The sequence below is a fragment of the Amblyomma mixtum genome, chromosome 1 (assembly GCF_055824585.1).
Source record: "Amblyomma mixtum isolate Tamu chromosome 1, ASM5582458v1, whole genome shotgun sequence".
In the NCBI taxonomy this organism is placed as follows: Eukaryota; Metazoa; Arthropoda; class Arachnida; order Ixodida; family Ixodidae; genus Amblyomma; species Amblyomma mixtum.
In genome coordinates, this window is record NC_143012.1 from 143,092,822 (window position 1) to 143,107,905 (window position 15,084).

Sequence of the window (15,084 nt, forward strand, 5' to 3'; positions counted from 1 at the left end):
CTTCAGGAGTGGTGTCACAAAACCGCAAAGTGTGGTGGACAAAAGACTGAAACTAAGCAAAAAAAAAAACAAAATAGAGCTTGGGGTAAGTTTCGAAGGTATCCGACGCATGAGAACCTCTTAAATTTTAAAAAGGCGAGAGCTAAAGCACGGTGCGTGCGTCGCAGTGCTGAGAAAGCCTCATGGCAGAGATACGTTTCATCTATCAATAGTTCAATTACATCAAAAAAGATGTGGGAACAGGTGCGTAAATTATACGGCAAATTCTCTCCCTTTACAGTACCATTTCTAACAGCCCCAGGAACACAAAAAAGTGTAGATGAACAGGCTGACATACTAGGACAACACTTCTCTGACATTTCAAGCTCTTCACACTACACACAGTCATTCTTAAAACACAAAAACACAACTGAAAAGCAGAAACCTCCAACGACTGGCAGTACAAACGAAACATACAATACATTATTTACAATTCAGGAGATCTAAAACGTACTTTCTTCTGGTAAACAGACAGCACCTGGCCCGGATGATGTACAGTCAGGCCGGAATGAAACGCGAACACGCATATGTCATACATTTCTGCTTTGCAGCGAGATATTCCTTTACAACCTATTTTCGATCATGCATTTCAGTAGGCCCTTTACCCAGACACATGAATCAGGCTAGTTGTACACTTCAGCTGAAAGTAGGCAGGTAAAATATTTTGTTTTCTTGACATGCTCTGTTCGCGTTTCATTCCGGTCTGACTGTACATTATGAAATGCTTGCCCACCTGTCCGAACCTGCTGTAGGGGCACTTTTGCAATTTTTTAACAAAATATGGGTGTCCGGAAAGATGCCGGAGGCTTGGAAAAAAGCATTTACAGTACCGTTCTTAAAACCTGGAAAGCCGCCCACCTCCCCTTATAGTTATAGGCCCATAGCTCTTACAAGTTGTATCGCAAAAGCATTTGAAAGCGTGCTCAACGTTAGGCTAATGTTCATTCTTGAATCACGTGAACTCCTTGACATCCACCAGTGCGGATTTAAGAATGTTCGACAATTGACCATCTCGTCCGCTTAGAAAACACAGTCCGAGAGGCATTCATACATCAACAACACTGTCTGGCAGTCTTCTTTGACATGGAGAAAGCATATGATACCACATGGAGATATGCCATTCTACGCGACTTAGCAGATCTTGGCATCCGGAGTAGGATGTTGAACAGCCTGAAGGATTTCCTTTCAGACCGGTCTTTCCTTTCGAAGAGCTTTGTCCAGGAGAATGGGGTACCGCAGGCCTGTATACTAAGTACCACTCTTTTTCTCGTTAAAATGATTTCCATAGCGAAAATAATTCCCAACTCCATTATGTATTCCGTATATGTCGACGACCTTCAGATTGCTTGCACGTCCTCCAGCCTGTGGACGTTTGAGAGGCAGGTACAACTCACATTAAACAATCTAGCAATCTGGGCAGACAAAAATGGGTTCAAGTTCCCTCCACCGAAAACAGTGGCTGTTGTTTTCTCGCTTAAAAGAGGCTTGCAGATCGATCCGAACTTACACCTAAGTGGAGCCACACTACCGGTAAAACAAGAACATAAATTTTTAGGAATAACATTTGATAAAAAATCTTACGTTTCTACCGCACATAAACAACTTGAAAGTAAAGGCCTCCAGTGCAATGAATATCCTTAAAGTACTCTCAAGGAAACGCTGGGGATCTGACAGAGCATGCCTCCTTAATATCTACCGTTCTCTAGTGCGCTCATGTCTAGATTATGGGAGTATAGTGTACGGTTCGGCATGGCCTTCATACCTAAAAAGATTAGATACAGTTCATAATCTAGGTATCCGCCTTTCTTGTGGAGCATACAGAACGTCTCCGGTAATGAGCCTTCATGTTGAAGCAAACGAGCCATCACTAGAAGATAAAAGCAAAGAACTTACATGCTCATACATTTTTAGAATTAGGTAGCGAACAAAACACGTGTGTTATTCTATCGTCACAACATGCCCTTCTCGAATAATATTTACAAATAAGCCCCAAGCAACCAGGCCTTTGCTAATGCGGTTTGAGGAGATCTGCCGAGAACTTGACTTATCAGAAACATTACCAACTGCTGCAGAACGTTGCGACGCATTTGCCCCTTGGTACAGTTTTCCATCGGTCTGTGATATGGCTTAGGCAGTTCAACAAGAGACAAAACTCCAGCAGAACACATCATACAAGAGTTCCTTACACTAAAGGAAAAATATGATAGCTACACCGAGTTCTACAAGACGGATCGAAAACTACAGGTTATTTATTTATTTATTTATGTACATACTGCAGACCATGGTTAGGTCTAAGCAGGACGGGCACTGTACAGACTGAGTAAATCAGAAAAATCACATGGCAACAAAAAGTCACATGGCGGAAAAAAAGAAAAAGAAACATGCATACAATTACAAAGCATGACTGATGTCAAATATGTCAGTGTTGGTCCGTGTGGGGCAGAGAGTTCCAGTCCGCTATTGTGCGCGGAGAAAAAGAAAATTTGAACAGATTTGTGCGTGCGAAATATGGTGCTAACAGGCTGGTGTGATAGTGGCGTGTGCTTCTTGCGCGCTGAAGGAAAAGATATAATGACATGTCAAGTCCCAACTTACGGTTGAGCAAGAGGGAAAGAAAATCTAAACGAGTACCTTGTCGACGACACTCAAGGCGGGGAATACCATGAAATTGCATTATTTCGGAGGGTGAAGCAGATTTGGAAAATTTAGAGAACACAAACCTAACTGCCTTCCTTTGTATTTTTTCAATCTTCTTTATGTTGGATGCCGTATGCGGATCCCAGACCACACACGCGTATTCGAGTTTTGGCCTGATCAAAGATAGATAACGTTGGGAGGGGAATTCCGAAGTTTATGTCTCAGGAAACATAGTTTTCTGAACGCAGATGAACAGATGTTGTTAATGTGGGCGTTCCATGACAGATCATGAGTGATTGTCACGCCCAAGTACCTCACCGAAGTGACTTCCTTAAACGGGGATGAACCAAGAATATATGCATGTTGGAAGTGCAGTAGTGGAAGGGAACTGGGAAAAAATAGTAAGGCTTCCTCAGTGTGCAACGGTTTTTACAGCCGAGTGTTATGCTGTGTTTCTTGCTACGGAGAAAATAATAAGCAAAAACATCGAAAACAGTATTATATACACAGACTCCCTCAGTGTACTGAAAGCACTACAGTCCAGAAATGCAGTCATGCCATCACTAGGTAAGGTCACACATAACATAACAAGGATCGTAACACAAGGGCATAACATAAAATTATGTTGGGTTCCAAGCCATGTTGGAATTTATGGTAACGAGAGAGCGGACGCATGTGCTGCTCAAGCCCAGAACAAGGAAATACAGAAAATAAGAATGCCACATAATGATTGTATGAAGCTAGTTCAGAGCAGACTGAGGAACAAATGGCAGAGCACATGGAATAGTCAGATAAATAACAATAAACACTTAATAAAACCAATATTAGGAGAATGGAAATCATGCACACATCAGGAACGGTTTTTTGAAGTTATTTTATGTCGTTTACGTATTGGACACACACACCTTACCCACAACTTTCTGCTAACAAAACAAGACAAACCTACCTATGAAAAATGCGGATATGAGCTGGCAGTAACTCATATCTTAATCTCATGCATAGAACTTGAAACAATCAGAAACAAGTTTTTTACCCTGTTTTACAATCAGCACATCCCTCTTCATCCGTCATTGATCTTAGGTAAAGAAGCTCTTATTGATAAGTCAAGCGTTTTTAACTTTTTAAAAGAAGCCAATGTACTCTCGAAACTCTGAATAATGGTCAGTTGAGGATTTTTTTCGAACCACACCTCAGCCACCCTCTCGTCGTGAGAAGGCGGCTGAGGTCACTATTCTATCGGTTGGGGACCTCGAGATCCTTGCACAGCCAAGGATGGCTGCTGAGGTTGCAAACCCTTTTTAAAGCATTCACCATAAGTCGCTTTTAAAATTTTGTCTTATATTTTTACTAGGTTGCACGAATCAACTTTTTAGGCCCTTTACACCTCCGTTCATTTAGAGTTTTGTATAACATCCTATATAAAACAATTTTTATACCCTGAGTTTGGCACATGAAAGTCTTAGTTGCTTATGCGCCATTAAACCCAACACAACAAACAATAATTGAATTAATTCAGTCAAAAACCTACATATTCCTCATATCCCTGCCCTTCGCCTTGTATGGGAATAAAAGTAACGAAACTAGAATCTCTCCTGTCAGAATAGGCCAAACACACTTGAAACCAATAGGATTACTACCAATTTTAGTAATTTCTTGCACCTTTGAAAGTTTTTTCAGCTAGCAAACTGCTAAAAAACAGCTTTTGTGTTTTGTCACCAGCAAAAAGAAGGCTCAGTAAGCAGCATGCAAAACACTCTGCATTTTCTCACTGAAATTCAGCTTGAGAAGTCTACAAGGATTTCTAGCCTCATGAGTTAACAGATGTGATGAAACACTTTCATCTGCATTAAATTTATTTTAAGCGCCCTCCATGTTATTTGGAAAGGAAATAATTACTCCAATCACTTGCTCTTTGGCTGTATCATGTACGGCTATAGCTTTTTCATGTCCTAAGTTTTTATTGTGGCGATACTCTGAAGCTTGTTGTTCTCCTTTCTTTGCCTCAGTTAGAATCTATTCTTCGTGAGCAGAGAAACCAATGCCATCTTCTTTCGAGAGTGCTGTATCATATTTGTCCTGGAATAAGTATTTCCGTACGTAAAATGATTAGAAAATGTGCGAACGTCTGGACTTCTGCTTAGTAGCATAGCACATAACTGAACTTCTAGTCACTTCTTTGAAATGCGAGTTGTACTAGGTTTCACGCAAACAGATACTTAAAAAAAGTACAAAAGCAAAAGTGCAACACTGAGGCCTGAACCTGGACAGCTAACACCAACCTCAAGGTATAGGGCCTCTCTAGCTGATCATGTGCTGTCTTTTTTTTTACAGCTGCTGCCACCCTTTCTCAGTAGATTTACTAACCTTCTCTGACCCAACATTTCAATTAAATGCATTTTAGTGATCCTCACATGCCTCCTCCTTGGTTTTTGCAATATATGCTTTCACATAGTTAAAGAAAAAATTGCGATGTTTTGCTACACCCACTGTATCAAATCACTGCCTTTCATGAATGTTGTGAACACAAAAAACCTGCACGCATTTTCACTGAAACATGCCTATCAAAAATTGAGATCAGTTCACAAATTTTATTGATGGAGGCAGTGTTAATCTACTTTTGCAGGCACACGCATTGAATATTTACCATAGGTGAGTGCAGCCATGTATCGGGCGACTTCCAGAATGGAAGACAAAAGTGCTACTTAAAATTTCTCTCATTACTGGATCAAAACTTAAAAGTAAAATTTCTCACCAGCATTGGTACCAATCGTTGGGTGTTTCATGCGTCAAAGGGAAAGGTGTGCATCGTTGAAATAAGGAATGACCTTGTGATACCCCTGAGGTGAAAGATTCTTGACTGAAATTAAAAGGATGAGATGGTCGTCAAGTGCCGGAAAATGTTTACCGCGACCGTCTCAGCAATCATGTTATGCAAGGTTCTGTCATGTTGGGCTAGAAAAAGTTCGCTTAGAATGGGCGCTACACAATATCCAATACACACACCCTGCTTCTGAATACACTTGTAGTCACTCCAGGTGACAAACGTTGATTTTCAATGGGAGTCAAAAAGCCGCAAAAAATTACGAACGGAAAGACCGACTTCGTTTTGAAAACTTATGGCTCCGAAAGTATCAATGGCGGCTTCAGTGCAGAGCATGAATTCGTTATGCGATAAAGAGTAATATAAATCCTTAAAGTCTACGAAAAGGCTTTTAAGTTATTGCCATGAATACGCACACTGCGCCAGGAGAATTGCTCGGCATTCGGGGTCGCTCCTTCTCTGAACCCTTGGAGCCGTCATTTTGGAGTGCCTTATTGTTCACCGCTCAACGTCTTCGGGCCATTGGCAGATGAACGGCATGACCAAGTTCTTTAAACAGACCGTCGGCGACATGATGACAAGTATATTTCTTCCCATCAGTCTTGGGAGTCTGCTTTACCGTTCGTAACTTACGCGTACATCTCTGCAACGCTAGCAACTACTGAATTCTTACCGTATTTTATAATGCATGGTTGTGAGCTTTCCTGCATGTAAGACACCTTACTCCTTTATCGAACTGATAGTTCTGAATTTACTGCTTGGTGGACTTGGTGGCATCGGACGAACAGGGATGCTCATCCATTTCTTCTTCATTGTGCAGATCGCGCTTTATTCGGCAAGAATCGACGATGGACACAGTGCTCATGCTTGCCGAGAGGCCGGCACTTTGAACCCCCTGGATCGCTCGACTGATAGCCGCATCACCGACGGAGCACTACCACCACTGTTCAATTCCCTTCCACGTGTGGTGCGACCATACCAGCTGACCCAGGAGGTGACGTCAACAGAAGCGCGGCAGCGCAGCTATATAAACAACAGCCCCACCGGCCGACACTTCAGTGGACTTGGTGGCATCGGACGAACAGGGATGCTCGTCCATTTCTTCTTCGTTGTGCAGGTTGGTGATAAATACCCAGTATATTCTGTTCGTGATGACTCTCGTGCTTTGATGGTGCTACCAATTCCACAGTTTCTTGTTTCTACATTGGTTGATTGCGTTCATGTAATTAGATTGCTGCTACTAACATCTGGGGACGCTGAACTAAACCCGGGACCGCGCTCTGACTCAGACTCAGCCTCTAGCTCTAAAACTGAAATGTTGACAAAAATTCTTAAAGAGCAGACGAAAACCAACAAAGTTTTGAAAGAGCTAACAACGAACCTGAAGCAAGTAGAATCAAACGCCAGTAGTATCCAAGACAGGATTGCGGCAGTAGAGACGGAAGTGAGCCCATTGAAGCATTGCGAAGAGAAACTAGCAGAATGCAATGAAGCTTGTACGAATACCAATAAGCAGATGCTGGACTTGGCAGCCAAGGTGGATGACCTGGAAAACAGGAGCCGACGCAATAACCTCCTAATATACGGTGTAAAAGAAGAGCCGGAGGAAGATGCACAAGCACTAGAGGATAAAGTCAGGCAAGGCATTTTTAAAGACGTTCTTGGAATAGAAGTAGTCTCAATGGAAAGAATAAATCGAATCGGAAACCCCAACAGTGAACGCTCCCGTCCGATCATGTTGAGACTTTTCGATTTTTTTGAAAAAGCTGAAATTATGTCTAGTTGTTTTAAACTGAAGGGATCAGATGTATCTATAAGTGAGGACTTTTCAAAGAGAGTAAGAGACATATGATCAAACCTTTGGCATTCTGCAGCAGAAGAAAAGGCGAATGGAGCGAAAGTGTCTCTTACGTTCGACAAGCTCAAAGTGGACGGAAAGGTATACATATGGAATTCACAACAAAATTGCAGAATGGAGGTATCTCGCTCAAGGGCTTCTGCGCTTGATAAAACGAAAGTCCGACGGAAAAAAATGGCAAGGTGACCATAAAGTTCTTAGAGTTGTATCGCTCAACGCGCGAAGTATAGTTAACAAACTCAGTCTACTTGAAGGCATAATACTGTCTTCTCAGCCACATATCCTGGTCATTAGCGAAACGTGGTTGAATGCAGGAGTGCAAGACTCGGAAATAATTCCGCCATTGTAGAAACTTATCCGCAAAGACCGAGGCACAAGAGGTGTAGGAGTGGCGATAGCGATTAAAAATAACATTAAATTTTCCCGCATGGACGACATTGATGGCCATGAAAGCGTATGGTGTAATATTGAATACGAGGGCAAACGCATACTCCTTGGAGGTGTGTACCGACCACCCTGCGCTCCTCCCGAGTATCTCGAAGTGATGCGCGACTACCTCATGCAACGTACAAATTCTAGATCCAAAATAATTATTACAGGAGACTTCAACTTGCCTGGAATAAATTGGTCAGACATGTCACACGACCACAATGAAGTGAAAAGCGCTGAAATATTGCTACTAAGCACTTTTAGTTTTTCTCTAAACCAATTAGTTCTGATACTCGAACTTTTGGGTCGTGCTCTTCTCTACTCGACCTTATGCTTGTTAGCAATTCACTTGACAACTGTTCAGTAAATGTAACTGAAGGAATCTCAGATCATAAGATGTTATTCCTGGAATGTTCATTGCATGTTTCGAATGCGACTGTCAAACCATCTACCACTTTTGTTAAAGACTACAAGCGGGCTGATGACATTTCTGTTTTAGCTCATCTTGAATCTTGTTACCCAGCATTTGAGGCATTGAACGACGTATGTGAAATGTGGTCCTATTTTAAAGAAAGTGTTCACTTCTGCGAAAAGCAGTACATTCCTGTGAGAAGGAAACGCGTCAACCGAGAATATCCGTGGATAACGCGAGACATTATCCATCTGAAAAGAAATATTAAGCGTCGTCGCAAGCCCTGCCTATCAGGCGATATTGGGCGCCTGGAGAGTACGCTCAAAGATAACATTCGAACCGCGAAAACTCGTTTCTTCTCGGAGACGTTACCGTCCTTTATGAAACATGACCCGCGAACGATTTGGCGCTATTTATCGAGTGAACAATCGACTGTTTGTGAAATAAAAACTTCAAGTGGAATCATAACTAACCCTGACGCTATTGCTACAACATTTATCTCGTTCTTCCAGTCTGTTTTCTCGCGCTCGGTTTCAGGTGCTTGTCTATACTCATACCCCATCACTCATCCCATGTCTGAAATAAACATTAGTGAAGATGGCATATTGTGCCTGCTGCGCAAACTAGACGTAAAGATATCTCAAGGGCCTGATGACATCTCCAATAATTTTCTTAACAGATATGCTTTCTGGGTTTCCAAATACTTATCAAGAATTTTCACCCTTTCGTTGCGAACACTAACAATCCCGGATGACTGGCGTAGGGCTAAAATAATTCCAGCTCATAAGGGTGGTCGCAAACATGAACTAAATAACTACAGACCGGTTTCACTAACTAGCTCTTCTTGTAAAATACTCGAACATATTATTTATAAAGCAGTTATTAATCACCTAGAAGTTAATAACCTTCTCTACAGTCGACAACATGGCTTTAGATCGCGATTGTCGACAACCACACAGCTAGCAGAGATAACGCACGATATTGTAAATGCCCTTAATGCACGAGGCCAGTTAGACGCCATTTTTTTAGACATTTCTAAGGCATTTGACTTAGTTCCTCACCAAGACTTACTTACGAAACTGCGGGCTATTGGTATCGAAAACAACATCATTACATGGATTGACTGCTCTTTGAAAAACCGCAAACAGTCTGTAAAACTGAAAAATTCTGAGTCTGATAACTTGGATGTCTACTGAGGAGTACCACAGGGTTCAGTCCTCGCCCCCTTATTGTTCTTAATTTATATCAATGATATCAATTCATGCATTCACTCTGGGGTACAAATTCGACTCTTCGCGGACGACTGCGTAGTATATAAAGTAATAGATTCTATAGAAGATAAAATTAAACTAAATGAATCTCTATCAGCTATTCAGACTTGGTGCACCAGATGGGCAATGAGACTCAATGCCACTAAAACAAAAAGCATAATTTTTAGCAACAAGAAAAAGCCACTAGATTTTTCATACATTATATCTAATGTCCCAATTGAGAAAACTAATTATATAAAATACCTAGGAGGGACACTATCAAGCAATCTAAGCTGGGAACAACACATTAAAAACATATGTCATAAGACCCAAGGAAAGCTGTATTTCCTCAGAAGAAGATTACGCAACGCTCCTCCTAATGTAAAACTTAATGCATATAAAACGCTCGTAAGACCAACCTTAGAATATGCTGACATTATCTGGAGTCCACATCAGCAGTATTTGATAGGCAAACTAGAACGCATCCAAAACTTAGCAGTGCGCTTTGCATACTCAAGCTTTTCCAGACATTCCAGCGTATCTAATCTACTTCACAAAGCAGATCTTCCCAGCTTGGCACAGCGTAGAACAACATCAAGACTAAAATTTCTGTTCTTACTTTATCATGGTGATTTGAACATATCAAGAGAAACATACCTCCAGGAACCATTTCGTCACTCTTCGAGAACTAACCACGACAAAGCTCTTCATCAACCCATAAGCCATATTAATGCTCATAAATATTCTTTGTTTCCAGCGGCTATATCTAGCTGGAACAAACTACCCTCGACAGCTGTAAACTGCAACTCAGTTGAATCATTCATAGAGCATGTAAATAGCATTGATTCATCACTAATGCCACCGTGATAAATCTATGATGCTGTCTTTCATTTCGTATTTTTTGTAACTATATTTGTTTCCGCACTGAACCCGCTATTTTCGTTTCCCTGAATTGTCATCATTACCACCACGATGCCGCTATGATGATGAATTTTTATTTTGTATCATAAATGTACCTAACTTGTTCCCCTGTATTGTCTCCTTTGTATCCACTCCTGCATGGGCCCGAGAAGGGCCTGCAGTATTTGTAAATAAAATAAATAAACTGCTGTTTCCCAAGTCACTACGTCTGTCGAATAATAGCGTCAGTCGCGTGTTCCTTCACATCTCGTGACTAGCGCCGTCATAAAAAGCACCTGCGCCGGATGGTTCCGGTAGAAACATTCATTACCAAGCGATGCAGAGAGAGCAAACCCTGCCCCTCCCCCCCTCCCCCTAACGGGGCACGAAGAAGCAATTAGGGGGATTCCCTTAAAGGGCAAAGGGCAGCTCTTGGAGGGCTATTCGCTTCAAGGCGTCGGTAATTATCCGGCGCTGGTCAGCAGCAGCGGAGCTGGGCTGGCCAGGAGAGTCTCCCAGTAAGACTTCGCCGTGGTTGGGGAAAGAGGGTGTAGGAAGGTAAGACATGTGAGGAGGATGTGAATAATATCTGCCGGTTTCCCGCAGAGCTTACAGGAGGAGAGGAACTGATCGGGGTAGCGGGCATGAAGAAGAATAGAGTAGGGAGCAGTACTGGTCCGGAGTAGGCGCCAGTGGGAGGCCTGGGTTAGGGTTAGGGAGCCGGCGTTGCGTAAGCGAGCCGTGTATCTCGGTAGTGGGCAAGGATATCTCTGAAGCTAAACAGACGCTCCTGGGATGGCGGAGGGGTCCAACTCCAGCCTGGAAAATGAGACCTCGGTCTAGGGAGCGGACCTCCTAGTTACCCGGGAGGCCTGCGTGTGCGGGGGTCCATGTCCTCGTAGGCTTCCTCAGAACTATCGCTGTACAGCTTGTACAGGGCTTTGGCGCGGGCTGCCCTGCGTTCTGCGTTGTGCTCGGGGTGCATGTTCTTGGGGATTGGAAGGAGGGTCACATGGGAGCGTATGTCGGAAGGTAGGGGGACCCCTCGGTAGGGTTGGTGATTGGGGCGATGCCTAGCTGACAAAGTGGAGGGCGGTCTGCCACGGTAAGCGACAGGTGAGTCAGCTGTGCTGGTAGGGTGGTTTCTGCCAGCTCCTCAAACGGGTTGTGGGCACTCAGGTTGAGGAGCCGAGAAGTAGAGGTAGGCGGTGAGCGACCTTCGTGCAGCTGCTGTAGAGCACGTTGATGCGGTCCCACTCCTTCTGCTTTAATGGGGAGGTAGGGGAATGCGTACGGGAATGTAGGCTTGGATGAGGCGGAGAGTGTTCCGCTCTCGCAGACCTGCGCGCCAGTGGCTACGCTCCGGATTAGACGGTTGACTTGCTGGGTTTCGCTCTGGAGAGCTTGGATGGTGTCGCCATGCTCGCCGCGGGAGTGAAGTACGAGGGTCAGGATGCGAATTTTTGAGACCAGGAAAATTGGTTTGTTTCCTAGGGTAAGTGAGATGGGAGGGTTGGTGGGGTCGTGCGGCCGGAGGCCGTAAAGGAAGAGCTGTGATGTAGAAGGGGAGCAGGCTAGGCAGCGCGCGCGAACGTACAAGTCAATGATATTGAGGGCCGACTGTAGGTTGCATTTTCGGCATCACTGCCTCGATTGGCCATACAGTGATGTCGTCCGCATAGAAGCTGAAATGTATGTCGCGAACTTGGACGAACTGGTGGGGGAACTGGAGAAGTCCTATGTTGAAGAGGATAGGAGACAGCACAGCACCCTGAGGTGGTCCTCGTGCTCCCAATGAGACACCGGAGAGTGGTAGTCGCCCAATGTGAGTGTGGCTGTGCGTTCGGAGAGAAAGTCGCGGACGTGATTGTACATCCACGGGCCTACGCCTAAGGCTTGGAGGCCTTCTTAGACGGCTGCATGGGTAACGTTGTCGAAGGCTTTTGTCACGTCGACACTGTGGATAGCCTTGGTGTCGCCAGCGGGGGAGTCAAAGATGAGGTGTTTGATTTGTAGAAAGACGTCCTGGGTGAAGAAGTCCGGGCGGAAACCAAACATGCACGAAGGCACGAGGTTGTTCATCAGAGCGTGCTCCATGAGTTTTCTACACACGACGTAAGGGAGATTAGGACGAAGGTTAGCGGGGAGAAGAGATTTGCCTGATTCGGGAATAAAGACTATTTTGCCGTCTTTTCACTGAGGTGGTAGGGCGCCGCGCATCCAGCATTCATTGAAGTAGTCGGTTAGGGCTTTGACGGTGGGGGAATCAAGGTTGCGGAGTGTCTTGTTGTGCACTCCGTCGGGGCCAGGAGCTGAAGACGTGTTGAGGCGCTAGAGGTCTGCCCTGACTTCCGCCTCGGTGATCGGTCGGTCGAGGAGGTCGTTGGGTGAACCTGTGTACTCAGGGTGGTCTGCGGAGGAATATGCAGAGAAGTAGCGATCACGAAGCTCCTGGAGGAGTTCCAGCGGGGACTCCTCGGATGTGTGTACGAGCTTCATGAGGTTGTGTTGCTTGTGTGTCTTGAACTGAGTCGATTGAATGAGATGGCGGAATAGGTTGCAGGTCTGGGGCAAGCTGATGTTGCCGTCCAGCCTGTTACAGAGGGATTCCCACCTTCTGCCGCCTTCTTATCGCCCTGACTCCTTGGTTTGGCTTCGCGTGCTCTCCTATAGCTGAGGTCAGGCTAACAAACCTCTGAGCAAATTCCAGGGCCCCTAACAAGGAAATAAAATTGATTGCCGCGCCGTCAGATTTATTCATTCTATATACCATAAAAGCACGAGTGTTACGTATCTGAAATCGCTTTCAGGCATACATACAGCCAGTCGAGCTGCGCCGCCGCACAGCCAGTCTTTTATAATTTCACAAGTTATTTTACAGCCATCTACGAACTGCACCCTACATGGTCCCTCTGGCACGCATATCTCACCGCTCTCTCCATCAACTGCAGATCAGCCGTCCACGTGCACGCACCGTCACCTTCGCAGCTTCACTTTTTTCTCGCACTGCCACCGACTGGAGTGGCCTTCCCGCTCACATTGCAACAATAACCTGTTCCGCGAACTTCGCGCACAGAGCATACAGCTATTTGTCATCATCATAACGCATTATTACTTTGCCTCACCAAACGTTGTACCCACCCCTTATGTAATGCCCCTGAAAATGGGTCCTTAACTGAAAAGAAATTGATTGATTGATTGATTGATTCATTCATTCATTGATTGATAAGCAAACATACCCAGTGATTTATTTCCCCGAGCCTCTACGCCTTCGAGTGATCACCGTTGGCACTACTCTGAAATTTTGCACTCTAATTGCCTGAAACCCGAAAGCGACTTCGCTACCATCTCTTGCCCTTCGACCGCCAGGATGGTGCCTTTTCACCGGGGAGTGCTATTATCCTGACAAGGAATATCTAAAATTTTTTTTCGTACATGCGCTATTGGGTAAAACACGTTTTTGGGCAAGTTGGTAACATTCTTGAATCATATTGCAGCGAAGAAACACACACACACACAGAGAAGGAACACGCAAAAAAACACGGATGAACGCTATTGGGTTTCGGCATCACATTATGGTGATTACTGGAGTGGAAAATTTTGGAAGTAAGCAAGTTATGAATGTTTTGTGAAGATTTCGAGGCCCATTCGAGAACAAAGGGCAGAAAAACAGTTAAAAGGCGGAAACACAGCAAGATTTACAGGTCACGAGAACCTGAAAGAAGTGCGTGAAAGTATGGCAATGTAGCGAAGGAGTTTGTATTGAGGCAACAAAAAATACGCCCTAAAAAACGTTGCCATGAGAGTGTGAGTCATGAAAGGAACAAAATCTTTATAGAAGCAGTGAAGATGGCGTCGTGTGCCATTGCTGCATATTTCCTAATACACTCCACATCCACACAGCCTGCATAAATTTCCTCCGCATTCTTAGCATCCTTCTGTTAAGTGAGAAGGTTTGCATAATCATTTTTGCTGTTGGGAGCTGTTTGTTGACACAGTTTATAACTCAAAATGTTCTCAATGCGTCAGGACTTTTGTTCTGAATGACTAGTTTCAACAGCTCAGTACGTTTTTGTAATAAAGCATCAGAGTCATCTTAATTTTTAGTATTTATTTAGACGATCGGGGTCCAGACGCACTTCTAGCCATTGGAATTGGCAAAATCCGCGAAAAAAACTACGCTAGAGAAAAGGACACAATGTTTATCTGTGAACACATAGCCTTAGTCGCTTCGGGACGTTAAACCCCATCAACCATAAACCTTATCTGCGAACAGTGGGGAGCTTAACGGGCGGCAAGAGCAAAATTTTCGCCCGAAACTTTTCACCGTATCTAGTAGTGCATGCTGCTAAGCTTGTTGCTACCTGGCACTCAGTGCCAACTTTCTACGTCGTCAGGAGTGGCAGCCACTCCGGCTATATGCATTAATATAGCCGGCAATATCGGCTATATTAATGCAGTGTTTGTCGTCAACTCCTTTATTTTATTATTACTATAGCAAGAATACAGCTCAGAGCTTGTGAATCGCGTGAAGCTGGATCCACAGTGGCCTGTTTTTCCTTTCCAAGGCGTCTTTACTGCTACTGACTGTGTTGTTTTCCTAGACTTCACGTACTAGATACTGTGACTCACCGGAATGATATGCAATCAATGTATATCAGCACGATGATCCCGCGCAACAGTCCCCCGTGCACTCTTATGTATGACCGCAGATCTTCTGTTATCTAGACAGTTTGCT

At 44.2% G+C, this 15,084-nt stretch overlaps 1 pseudogene; it reads left to right on the plus strand.

The window, feature by feature from the left end:
- Positions 1-6,584: 6,584 nt before the first annotated feature.
- On the plus strand, positions 6,585-7,541 carry LOC149367811 (uncharacterized; annotated as a pseudogene).
- The last annotated feature ends 7,543 nt before the right edge of the window (positions 7,542-15,084 follow it).